Source organism: Thalia democratica, chromosome 4 (assembly GCF_965202585.1).
Source record: "Thalia democratica chromosome 4, ktThaDemo2.hap1.1, whole genome shotgun sequence".
NCBI classification, from domain to species: Eukaryota; Metazoa; Chordata; class Thaliacea; order Salpida; family Salpidae; genus Thalia; species Thalia democratica.
In genome coordinates this window covers 69,102,204-69,116,083 of record NC_139168.1, presented here as the reverse complement: position 1 = coordinate 69,116,083, position 13,880 = coordinate 69,102,204, and positions in this window count along the sequence as shown.

The following is a 13,880-nucleotide window of genomic DNA, read 5'->3' as shown; positions in this document are numbered from 1 at the left end:
GAAAAAAATCAAAAAAAAAATTGTGTATTACTTATCTAGCCTAATTTAGTTATATTTCTACGTTTTTATATTTATTATATTAATTATTTACTTTTTACACCTCTCCTAAACAGACAATTAACTTACGTTATTAAATTTTATACAAATTTTTTAATGTACTATGTTATCGACTTTTATATCAAGCAATTAAGTTTAAACCTATTGATGTGCCCTTTCAACTTTTACTTTGTTTCATGATTAATACTTTGTTTATTGTTATATTTTGTTGAATATAAATGTACTTTAGTATGTATTTACTTTTCTTGTGTGTCCTGTTTAAGTGGCTCAGGTTTTGATGACTGAGTCCATCATTGCACAATAAACAATATAAAAGTTTAGTAATAAGAAATATACTAAATATTTATCATTTTTACTTTTATTAGTTTTATAACAAATATAATTTGTTTTTATATTTTTTTGTTGTTTTGTACTTTTTAAAATTGAAAAGTATTTAACTCGACATTCATATAATTTTTTTTCGAGTAATAAACTTAATACTTGTCGTCAAATTGTTTTAATAGTTTTATATTTTTTATTTCAAGCTTAGTAATAAAAAAATTATAAATGAATAACTCTTTTGATTCACTTTTTAAATTTTCTCTTCAAATGTTAGAAATACTTCAATCTGTTAAACTAGTAACCTTCTTTGAAATATATGAGTTTCAGATACATGTACCAGAAAAGTATTTGCGGCTAAAATTGCTTTGCGTATAAATTAAATGGTTTTGAGTATTGAATACGTAACAAAACATACTATTTTAATTAAGTATTGACATAATATTAACTCATACGTTTTTAAATTGTTTTAAAATCAAAATTTTATTTCACTTAATTAGTTCAAAAATTTAAGTAAATAAATATTTGAGTACAATGTATAATAATTTAATTTCAGATTTTGATACAAAAATGTTTAGTACCTAACGTTAAACAAAAAAGGTTTTTAAAGTTTTAACAACAAACTAATGTAAAGCAAACAACACACATTCATATTTTATATCATAACTACCAATCTAATCTTCCAACGATCAAGTTGTCAAATAACAGCTTTGAAATTTAAAATATCATTTATCAAATATCTGGATTCTTTTAAAATCTTTAATTTTTTATTTTTACAACAGCAATGTTTTAATGTGTTAATAAAAGCTTTCTTAAGCGTACAGTGAACACATATTTTATTTCATGTACAGTTTACAGATTTACATAGAAATGATAAGCACAGTTTCGTAACAAATTATTAAAAACTCTTAATATAAGTATAAATTGCGGCAACAGTTTAAAATTTTTGATATAAGTAAATTTTGTCTAAGAAAAAAGTACTATCGTGCACCATAAGAAATTCTAAACCTTAATAGGAATAATAAAACATTATCAATAAGGTCGAATTTATAAACATTTTCGTAAAATTAAAAAAAAAAATTAAATTTCTTTCCTTCTTCTTAGCTACAACAGGGTTTTCCGGCCATCAAATTTTTAGCAAAATACATCGGAAGCTTTATTACTAACAAAAAGTATTAGATTTTTATAAAAATACACTCGAAGCTTTGCTACTGAAATATATAAAAGTTTTTTTACTGCAAAAAATTGAGTAATAGGAAAAATTAAGTTTTTCAATACAAATAACGTAAGACTATTACGCATTATAATAATTATGGGCCGAAATTACAACATATTACAAGTTTATACCATAAAAGATTAGTTATATGCTTTTGGTTTTATGCTTTTAACAGTTGGAACTGAACTGTTTAAAATCAGGCTAAGAACGTAAAAAAGTTACGCCCTACTACTAACTAATGTTTTAACCTGTAAGGCCCTATCTTTACTGACTGTTCAGCCGACTAGTAACGTTAAATCCACTTCTAAGTTAAAGGCAAGTTATTTATCATATACATGTATTAACATTTAAATTATATAAATAAAAATATTGTTGTTGTAACATGTATTTTTCAAAAATGTACTGATAAAAATATTAAAAGTTTTTTTAAATTTTATTGGTAGAAAAACACACAGTAAGTACAAACTACGGCAGACTAATTAAATTAGCTAAAGTTTAAAAATATCTAAAATTGTACAGTTTGTGCTTAAGCGACGCTCTTGAAAAAGAGTCGCCATGTAAAATTGTCCCCTCGAATAAAAAGTGATGCTCTTGCAAAAGTGTCTTGTTTCCTAAATATGTGTACTTAAAAAAATTTTAGTGTTAATACTGATTTTTTTCAATTTTCTTTTGACCAAAAATGTCCAGATACGTGAGCGTCCGGATAAGTGAAGTCCGAATAAGTCAATGAGCACTGTACTGACATTAGTACTTACCTATGTTAAGTTTCGTCTTTGTCAACAAAATACTAATGTTCAGTCTTGTTTTGATTTTATTACTATGTCATATTTATTTTATTCATCGCTTTTTATTTTTGTTTTACAGCTTTTGTTTGCGTCTGATGAATTGCTCTGCAGGGAAACGGCGTAACGAAATGAAGGTTAATCAATAAATTAATGTATTTTAGAATTAATGGTATAAAAACAACTTTTAAAGGTAAAGTAGCATAATTTTTTTTTTACATGATAGTTTTGAAAACTTATATGGAATTCTTTAGCAGTAATTTGTTTGTAAATTGAATAAAAAAAAGTCAATTTTTAGTATACTTTTTGGAAAACAGCTTTCAGTTTGTAACAAAATTTCAAAAAGAGAAAGGAAAGGAAATATTAACAACAAAGTTTTATGCTAACTTCTTTTACATAAGCATTTTTTTCAAATTTTCGAATTTTAAAGGTTTTAAAGTGTGCTGCAAACAAACTTACTTGTTTTAGTGATTTAGTATAGTTTCATGGGATTGAAAAAATTACTGTAATTATTATATATATTACTACAGTAACACCACTGTATCTAATTTAGCAGTGGAGTTTTGTCACATTTTATTAATATTTATATATTAATTTTAAAACAATATTTTTCAAATCACAGCAGAATTTCCCTTTTCAGGGTTTACTATCATTTCTAACACGTTTTATTCGAACCTGATCACTACTAACCCGATCGAATCTAACCCGATCACTTCTAATATGATATTTTCTAACCCGACCACTTCTAACCCGATTACATCTAGCCTGATCACTTTTAACTTGGACCTATCTAACCCGATCAGTAAAAGTTCGTTGATTTTAAATCAGGGTTTATTTTAAAACCAACTTAATGTTAATAAAGTTGTTCGATTATCAATATAAAATTTACTTCATTTTAGCCAAAACTTAAAGTTTATTAAGCTTTAATTATCAGTAAATTGTAGTTGTTGTATTGTTGTATCGTTAAAGTAAACTGTTTTAACTACATTTAAGTTATATATTCTTGTCATTTAGATAACTCGAATGTTATTCTAACACAGGTAAGTTTTAAAAATGACACTGCTACAAATATAATATTCACAGACATTTTCAAATTACAGTCCATCATAAGCTTTGTTGTAAGTCTAGCGCAAGCGTTGTATAGTTGTTGACTTATCTATACCATTTTATTATTTTCCACTATAAGTTCAAAGTTTTTACAAATTGTTCTACAACTTGCAAAGAATTGTTTAGATAATAGAATTAAAACTAATAAAAAAAACTTACAACAATTTTGTTTTTTTAGTAAAAATCATAACTTTTAGATATAATCACTTGAAAAGATTTGTTTATAAATGTTAAAAGACCGAGGGTTATCAATTCTTGTCTAGTTAATCTTCTTACAAGTTTTCACTGAAGTTTATATGATATCAAAAGTATTTTGATTACGACTTGAACTAGTACTTAAGTTTTTATTAATATTTTTTTTTATTTACATTCCCTTTATAAAAAAGAGTTTCAATGGTCTTTTGCTCATAATTGTAGTTAATTTAGCTATAAGTATTTTATGTTTTATAAAGTTTTTTTTTTCGTGTTATTTCGTTTATGCTTACGTGTTTTTAAACTTTTAAGATATATAAAATATTATTTTCTTTACAGTATCTTTGACCTTGTGGTTAATATGTTTAAACACTTGTTATCAATATCGTGAACAACTACTATAGTATTTAATTATTTTTATGTATACTAAAAAAATATAATATCTGATTTCACTAGTAATAAATAAATAAAAAGCTATATTTTAATACTAAAATTATTTGCAATAAAAAACAAAGATATCTTAACAAAATATTGATACAAATAAGAATTTTTCAAAGTAAAACAAAGCTAAATCAAACATATCAAAGTAAAAAAAAAAAAACATTGTTTTTACATGTTATTGAAAACTAATCTTTAAACTTTAAAATATTTTATAAAAAGCACTTTATTCTAATGATAAAATTTAATTATGTAAGATTAAAACAAATTATTAACTAACTGACTGAATAGTTTTCAACCACATCTAGAACTTACATAAAAATTTAAAATATTTAAGAGTTCTCTTTAAAATTTTTGATTAAACAGACTAGTTTTTAAGAAAATAAAACAACTTTGCTTTATTTTTAAAAGTTTAGAATTTTTTTAACAAATGAATTCAAATTTACGAAACCTAAACAACTAAAAGAGTTTTATAAAATTTCAAACTACACTTTTTTTGTGAAATTATCAGTTATATATTAAAAAAAATAAAATAAAAGTATAACTGTTATTTTTTTAAGTATATTTTAAATATAGCCGTAAATTTAATTTTCTGGCTATAAAAAGTAACTTTAAAGAATATTAAGTGAATGAAATGATTTAATTTCAATTGAATTTTTAATAAAACATATTTTAAAAAAGTACGGCTTAACTAGGGGTTGTTACTTATTAATATTTAAAACTTTGTCTAAATTTAACAGTTAGAACTTGGAACTACTAAGGTCAATATGACTGTCTTGAGACTAATTAAGGGAATTTTTAAGCTAGTTCTTGACTTATTTGAGTAAACAAATTTTAAATTGATTTTGTTAATAAGAATAAAGAAACTAAAGAATTTGGAACAATGGACTGTTTAAAGGTTGTTTTTGACTTTTTTTTATTTGCATTTGTGACACCAGATAATCTTAATAATTAAATGCTTCCTATATTCTTTAAGAAAGTGTGCAACATACCATAAAGTTTCCACTGATAAAGGCTAGATTGAACTTTTTTATTTCTGCTCAGGCTTCTTTGAACTTTAGCTTTAAAAATATTAGGGGTTTAATATTTTTTCTTAAAATACATTTATTTTGACTATTTTTTTTTTATAAGTTTGTTGTTTAATTCTATAAATGACCACAGGGTGGACACTAAACCTAGAATTAGACAATTTAGGTTTAAAAACCTGGAATTTAAAAAAATTAAAAAAAACTAGAATTTTTAACAAAAACAAAAAATAACCTGGAAAATCCTGGAATTTTAAATAGCTTTTTCATAATTAGTAATTAAATTTTGTTTTAACACCAAAATTATAAAGTGTAGACAAAATATTTTATCACCATCAAATTTTTAACAAAAAACTTATTTAAATAGCTTAACAGTATCTTTTCAATGTAATTATACTTTTTAACTTTTTTTAAACTAAAGTAAAGGTTTAAGTTAGAAAGTCATCATTTTTAAGAAATTCAAAATACCTGGAAAGAATTTTTCAATAGTCAGTGGCCAACCTATAAAGATTACCTCTTTTAAAGCTTTATTAACATTTAACTAACTGTTTCAGTTTCAAGCTTTTGCCACTTTTTTCTTTTATAACCTTAAGCTGACTTAAGCTTGTTTTATTTGAATCATTCCATTTTTAAATGGAAAGTAAATTTAAAGGTCAGTCTGAGCTGGTGAAAAACTGAGTCAGAAATTTTTTATACTTTTTTTTTTTTGATTTATTTTAATCTATACCCTTAACCCTAAGCCTTCTTACCCAAAAATTAAAATTTTGAAAATCAAAGTTAAGAATAACAGGAAAAAAGCTATTTTTAGATTAGTCTGTTCTTAAAGTATACTAGACTTTTTAAAACTCTTTGGCAGATTTCTTTATTTAAAGAGTAGCAATTCAAAAGTTATTGAATTAAAAGATGCATGGTTGCTACATAGTCAGAAACATTTTTCTTGAAATTAATCGAAAATACCATTAGTTTACCATTAACTGAATTCCAAAAAGACTACGTTATATGTTTACATGGGTAGCTTGGCTATTAGTCAGGTTTTTTATTTCTTAAATTTAAATTATCAACAACATTTTACTGAATTGGTAGTAACCACTTTGGTTATTTATTACTATGTATTAACCTGATTCATGTTAGCTTAAAGAAACTGCAATTTTTTTTATTTTGAGACTTAAACGTTTTATGAAATGGTTTGTATCTTAATTGGTCCATTAATCTTTTATAATTGTGTAGTTATTTTTCTGTTTATTTTTAATTAAAAATAAACATATACTTAAAAAAAATCATAAACACTTAGATTATATGTTGACATATGATTCATATTTCCTAAAAACATAGCAAAAACTAGGGTATTATGAGTGAATATATTTTTAATTTTTAACAATTTCAATTTATGGTTATAAGAAAATGTTAGAAATTAAGTAAATTTATTGCTTTAATGTACCAAAGACTTTTTTAGACTAATTTAAACCTTTTTGATAGTGTTTGCTTAATTTAAAGTTTAATTTTAAATTTCTGTATTTTTTGGTTCTATGGTCTTTGATAAAGCTTAATTTTTTTATATATACAGGGTTGCATCACACTCAGGAAACTCAGATATTTCAGGGAAACTCAGGGAATTTTCAAGTTTTAAAAAATCAAGAGAAACTCAGGAAATTTTGATTCTTTTTTTTAACTCATTGAAACTCAGTTTTGTTTTATCTAAATATTTAAAGGAAATTTTTATATGATTTTAAAAATCTCAGGGAAATTTTTTCTAGACCTAGAATAAGATTTTATAATTCTAGTTTCAATATTTTGTTCAAAAAAGTTAGTTTTATTTATTTTTGGGTGCTTGTTTAGAATTTTTTTAGTATTGCGGCAAGTTCTTCAATATTCTTAGAATTAAGGTTGTAATATTCTAATAAATGATAAAATGTTCAAGGATTTAAAAAAGACTCAGTTAAACTCCGGGAAGTTTCTGGTCATTCAAAAGAGATTTTTTGACTCAAAGAGTTAGAACCCTGTATATAAAAGTAAATGCTAAACAGAGGGTGACAATTTTACCTAGAAACCTGTAGAACCATTATATTTCATAAATTTCCAACAAACCCTTAAATTTTTTTATATAAAGAAAAAAATAGGATGCACAAGAAATAATTGATGCATAATATTTTAACTCTTGTTAAAAATATTTTTGAACCAACTAAGCCATCAATAACAGCTATAATTATACTTCTGTAAATATTCTCATAACATTTTAGTAACTAAAAATGCTATAATATGATAAGCTATGAAGTGCAAAAGTTTTGTAAACTATTTTATAACTAAATTGTATGAATACAATAATTCTCTTTTTATAGTGTAAAACCAGAGCTAGAAACAAAAACTTTGTTTTTCATTTAAATAGAGTGTTATTTAAAAAAAATACTTCTTTGAATGCCTAATGTACCATGGTTGTCACTTTACCTGAAAACTTGGATTTTACATCTTAAGCAAAAAAAAAAACCTGGAATTTGAGAAATTTTGAAAATAAACTGTAACTTTGAACAAAAATCACTAAAAAACCTGGGATATGAATCCAATGATCAGTATAGTGAAATTTCAATTTGACTCAAAAATTCTATTTCATATAAATATAACATTTTTGTTATCTTCATTAATTTTTAAATTAAAAAAGATGTTTAATTAGCTTAATGGTATCTTTTTAATGTTTTTATACTATTTAACAAAGTTTTTTACCTTAAACTTAACCTTTAGTAAAGGTAGACTAAAAATGTGTACTTTTAAAAACCTGGAAGAAATTTGGAAACCTGGAAAAAATTTTGAAAATACGAGTGGCAGCCGTGTAAATGTTTTATCACGCATTTTATAAAATAAATATATCAATTAAGTTGATGATATCTAGATTTCCTTGCCACTCTTTGATTCAAAAAACTGATCTGAGTTAGTTTGAAATTGTTCTGAGTCATCATGAGCATTTAAAACACCTTTAATATTTTTTTTTCTAATAAAATTTTTGCTCTTTAACAAAATTGGTTAAAAAATAATACATAAAGCAACTAAAGAAACTAGATATCATTTATAATCTAAAAAAAACACTTCTGAAAGTTTTTAAAAAGATTAAAACAACCTTGAGTTTTTTTATAAAAAATCAAAGCTAACTTAAATCAGCCTGAGTTAAAAATAAGTAAAATATTCTTTGGAAATATCTAGACACGCCCCTGGTTAGTATGTACTTACAATCAAAATCTTTTTTTCTCGCACCAGACTTATATAAATTAATAACAATGGATAAGTTTTGGAAAGACAAGCACATGTTCCAATGTGGCCCCTTGGATCAATCTATGTCAGAACCTCTGTTTTTACCACCAGAAACTGTATACATTAATTATCCCCAGTATCCTTACCGCTTGAGACTTGTACAACCACCCAGACCTACAATGCCTCTAAGAAAACAACCTGTTCAGTCCAACAACAGTTATCCGGACATTTACCAGAAAAACTTTCCTATATATCAAAATGGTTCTTTCAGGCAGGTTAATACACACCCTCTCACAAAACAACCCATTCAGGATATCAACAGTAGTAAACCACCTGCACCGTACAGTAAAAGTGATTCCCAGCTTGATCACAAGAAGAACTGCTACCCATTTAACTGTGGCGGTTTGAGACAAGTTGAAACGAAACCTCTATTCATACCAGTCGTTAAAAGAATTAAATATCCTACATTTCCGTTTCCTTTGAAGATTAAAAAATTTGATGAAAATCCACAAATGATACAAAAAATTCCTGTTAAAAGGGTTAATCAGAAAAAAGAAAATTCAAGTTGTAAATTGATTAATAATGTTAATACAAAAGAAAAACTAACACAAAATACTCCCATTAAGAAAGTCAATGAAGAGAAAAAAGTAAATACATTTCCTATTCAGTTAGAGGTTAAAGATGCCGATATTAATTTGAAATCACGAACAAAACTAAAAAGTTGTATTACGAAAGTTGATAGAGTGAATGATAGTAATAAAGAAAATTGTAAATTAGATATCGTAGAACAAGCTTTTGAAATAGCTGGAATTGACTTGAATGACTACAAAGAAGGCTAGAAAAAAATATGTCTAAATAACTAAAATCTAAAAAGATTAAACTTAAAAACCATAAATATAAGTAAAATTCAATAATTCTCAAAATAAAAAAAAAATAATAGAGAAAAATGGATAGATTATTTTTGATATTTTTTTGATCTAAACTTTCTATATTTCTTCGATTTTTTATTTTTAATATTAACTATTCTTTTTTCCATACGTTTCTCACTAACACATAACTAATTTAAATTTTTTATTTTACAAAAGTGTTTGTATGTACTAAGTTATCGCCTTTTATATCAAGCAAACAAGTTTAAACTTAATGATGAGTTATTTATAATTTTAACTTAGTATTATTTTAATATTTTGTTTATTATTATATTTTGAATAAAAGTGTTTTTTTTCTTTTGTTGCCTGTTTAAGTGGTACAGGTTTTGATTCCTGTGTCCAACATACAATAAACTAAAATAGTTATTAATAAGATAACGATGAAATATTCATTATTTTACTTTAAAATTATGTTGTTTTTATTAAATTTTTGTGTTGCCTTGTATCTTTCAACATTGTAGAGTATTTATTTGTACAATCATACAAACACAATTTCGAGTAATAAACTTTCTACTTGCATAAATTGTTTTGTTAGTTTAAAATTAATTCTAGTTCAAGTTAATAATAAAATATTTATTATGAATTAAATACTAAATATCTTTTGCTTTACTTTTTAGTAATTCTCTTCAAAAGTTACGAAATATTTCAATCTGTTAATTTTGTTTCCACCTTTAAAAATAAATTAGTTTTAGATACATGTATCTGAAAGTTTAAGTATTTGCGGTTAATATTGCTTTTAAAATACTTTATTAAAGTATTTTTCAGCATTAAATATGTTACAAAACTTACTATTCCAACTTATTTTTTGTTATATTACAATGCAGGGACGTAGCGTATGAAGAGACACTGGCGCATGCGTGCAACCTAAAAAAAAGAATTTATAATCTCCATCTTTTATTTTCATTTACTCTGCTTAATTTTCTTTTTTCAACTATGTTAATCTAGTATTCGAAAAAATTAACGAAATTTTGAATACCAATCACCAAATATATTAATTCGGTGCGTAAGCACAAGCGTGAACCGACTTAAATGAGAACTTGGTTAGAAAAAAAATTAAGTTTTAATGAAATAACTTCATAAGAACTTAGAATTTAAAATAAACGCAACTAAATTAGTGCACCGAAGTAGTATAATAGTTATGATACGTTTTTACATCAAGAAAAAGGCTTACATTTTGTAAACAAACAATAAAGCTAAACATATCTTATAGTAATAATGATTCAAGAAAAAACAAGTTGTAGTATTAGTAGCAAAAAATAACTGTTTATAAAGAAAAATAAATTAATAATAAAAAAAAATATTGACAACATAACTTTATAAAACAAATAATTTTAAACATAAAATTATAAAAAATATAAAAAACAAACATTAAATAATCAGTTCATACTGTGATTTGATTACAGTGCAATTCTCACTATAAAAAAAGTTTTGTTTAAATTTTATTAAACTTGTCAAATTTTGTAGCAGGTTCAAAGTTGTTTTAAACAAAGTTGTTTTGCATTTAAAATTTTAGGTGATGTGGTATGTATATTAGCCGATATTTGATGTCAAAGTTAATTAAGCTTTAAGTGTTTAAAATTATTCAACTAGTATTACAACAAATTATCGATATCAATAAAAGTTTTTATTTATTCTAGGCATGATAATGTTGAATGGCATTGAACATTAATCTAATTATTGCAGAATAAAAACTTTTGCAAAAAAAAAAGAACACTGCAAAATAAAACGACTATTGTACTTTAGCATACAGTATTAACACTTATAACTATTGCAAAATGACACGTACTTTTTTGAATTACATTATAAAAAAGCTGTCACATCTTTTTCACAAGATTGATTAAGTCTAATGGAATACCTGTCTAAATTAATTAGGTGAACAAAATACGCTTATAGATTGAAAAAAACTAGCTTTTAACTATCTGTATGTAGGACACTTATGCAAAATCTTATTTTGCCTTGTGTCCAACTTTTGATAACTTAAAGAAATTAATGTTAATCACTTAATATTATATTTTTCCTTTAAAAAAAACAACAAATAAATATAGTAAAACTAATTCCCTAAAAAAGTATTTTTCACAAACAAGATAAGTGCTAGTTAAAATGATTTTTGTCTTTAGTTTCTTGATTGAACTGGAAATAGCTTGTTTATAGGTGTGGCTAAGGGAAAATGAGAGAATCAAATGATAGATCAAGTGATCTACAGTCCAAAGTCCAGGAAAATGAGAGAATCAAATGAGAGATCGCGTGATTATTGGAAATTCTAGAAAAAGAATCGAAAAACTATAAATACGCCCAATCAGAGCGTGAAGCAGGTCATTTACCTCGAAACAAGCACGAAGCGACACTCTGCTGCTCGCAAATTTGAGCGTTAGCCGCCATCTTGGAAAATCTAGCTAAACTTTGGAAAAACTTTCTCTTGGCGCTCTGAACATTAGTCGCCATCTTGGAAAAGCTAGATGACACCCGAGAAAACCTTCTTATTCAACAACGTCGACGGGGCGAACAACTCGGTTTGAGTTGTTAACGTGCCATACTCATAAGCCTACGCATACTGTAGCAGAAAACTTCTTTGGATCAATTTGAACACTGAATTCCACGATTGAGTCCTCAGCGTTCAAGGAAACAAACTTGAACATTTATCTTATCGAGCAAGCCCACACAGACTGTGGCGTCAACCTTAGCTACATTCTACGAACAAGTTGTTTTCGTACTTTTAAATAATTCTGTCGTAATATTTATACATATTTATACTATCGTATCTACTTACTATTGTATTTGTATTGTAATATTTATACAATTTTATATCATCGTGCCTATTTATATTGTATTTTATCGCCTCGCTCCGATTACGGAAAGGAAACGAAAGAAGATCAAGCCACGTTCATCAAGATTCTGTAAACGAGACGGACCAACGTCGAGTGCCAGAAACTGAGTGACCGGAGACCAGTGACACGTCAAGGAGGGAATCCAGAGCACGTTTTCCTTCTAATTGTTAACTTTAAGTGTTTAGACTTATTGTGAGCTGTCATGTCATTGCGTTTATTTGTACATAATAAAACAACATTACTTAGTTTTATTATATTTAGTTATATAAATTATATAGTTATGTCCTTAAAACCCCTAAAAAAGGCATTAGTCTTGAAAGTGCCACGCACACATTCGTGCACCGAAATGAGTTGTTCCGAGACTACTGCTAACCTGGAATCTGATGAGATTGTCGAGCCTGAGACCGAGGCAATTTCGAAGGAAACCAGTGAGGTTCCAAGTCCGGGTAACAATATATATAAGACATCTCTTCTATTAAAAAATATATTTGTATATGATTTCTCAGTTAAAAAGTAATATATTTTTCATCAGAAACATTCCATTCCCCTTCAATTTTACAATCAAGATTAGAATATATATGCAAGTTCAGCAAATTTCGTTTAGGTGGACGTTTCCACTTCTAATTATTTCCATTTCGAACTCTCATGAGGTGGTCCATCTTGTAAGTCCCATCATCCTTTCTACCTTCACAAGTAGCAATATACCATGTGTCTGATGATCCTTCACTAATTAATATGGCATAATAATGCGCTTTCAGAATGTCTTCATTTTGTCTTTCTGTATGTTGGTGGAAAAGCCTCCAGGACAATACTAGATAAACATAGTTGAAAAAAAGCAAGTTTAGCAGAGAAAATAAAAAATAAAGATAATTTTTTTTTGTTTTTCATTATTTGCTTTTTTAGGTATCTATTTATGGCAATTAATTTAAACTTCATGATTTGCTATAGTTTATTGTCAACTAGATGTATCAGTCGTTATCAAAATTAAAAGTTATTAGTAGTACAAAAAAAAAATAAAAAAAAATCTTTAATTGTTAAAACACATAGACTATATAGATTATACTAACTAACTTACAAAAACCAAGTTAATTTAAATATAATAAAAACACATTATAAATATGATTAAACATCTTTTTATTAATTCTGTGTTTTAGATACCGTCCGGTTTTAATTACTATCAGTTTTTACAAATAAAGGAACTTTCGAATTTACTACTAAAATATTTCAATAATTAAAAGTTATAAGTTAGGAACAAATATTTTGAACATTTTTTTTAAGTCTAACAAACTGTATCAATTGTAGTGATGTAGATCCGGACTCATTATCCAGGTCCGGATCTGGCCGGATATTGATATTTTTGTCTGATATCTGGATCCGGCCGGATCTTGATATGAAAAAAAGATCCGGATCCGGTTCCGGCCGGATCTCGATTTAAAAAAAAAAGATTCGAATTCGGCCGGATCCTAACAGAGATCCGGTCGATTCGGATCTAGTTAGTAAAAAAGTGCATACAGAAAAGTATTTTTTTCAAAAACAAACTTTTAAAATTTCGTGGAAAAGATTGATATTTGTTCAAAATATAGTGTGATTAATTAAGTTAGATTAAGATTTTTTTCCAGATTTTAAACTTTATTAGGATGATTTTTACAAAAGACAAAATTTAAAAATATAGAAATTAAAGCTAATGCATACATTTAGTATTGTTATTTACAGTGTTCATTTTTGTCTAAGATTATTATTAATTTTGTCATTTGATT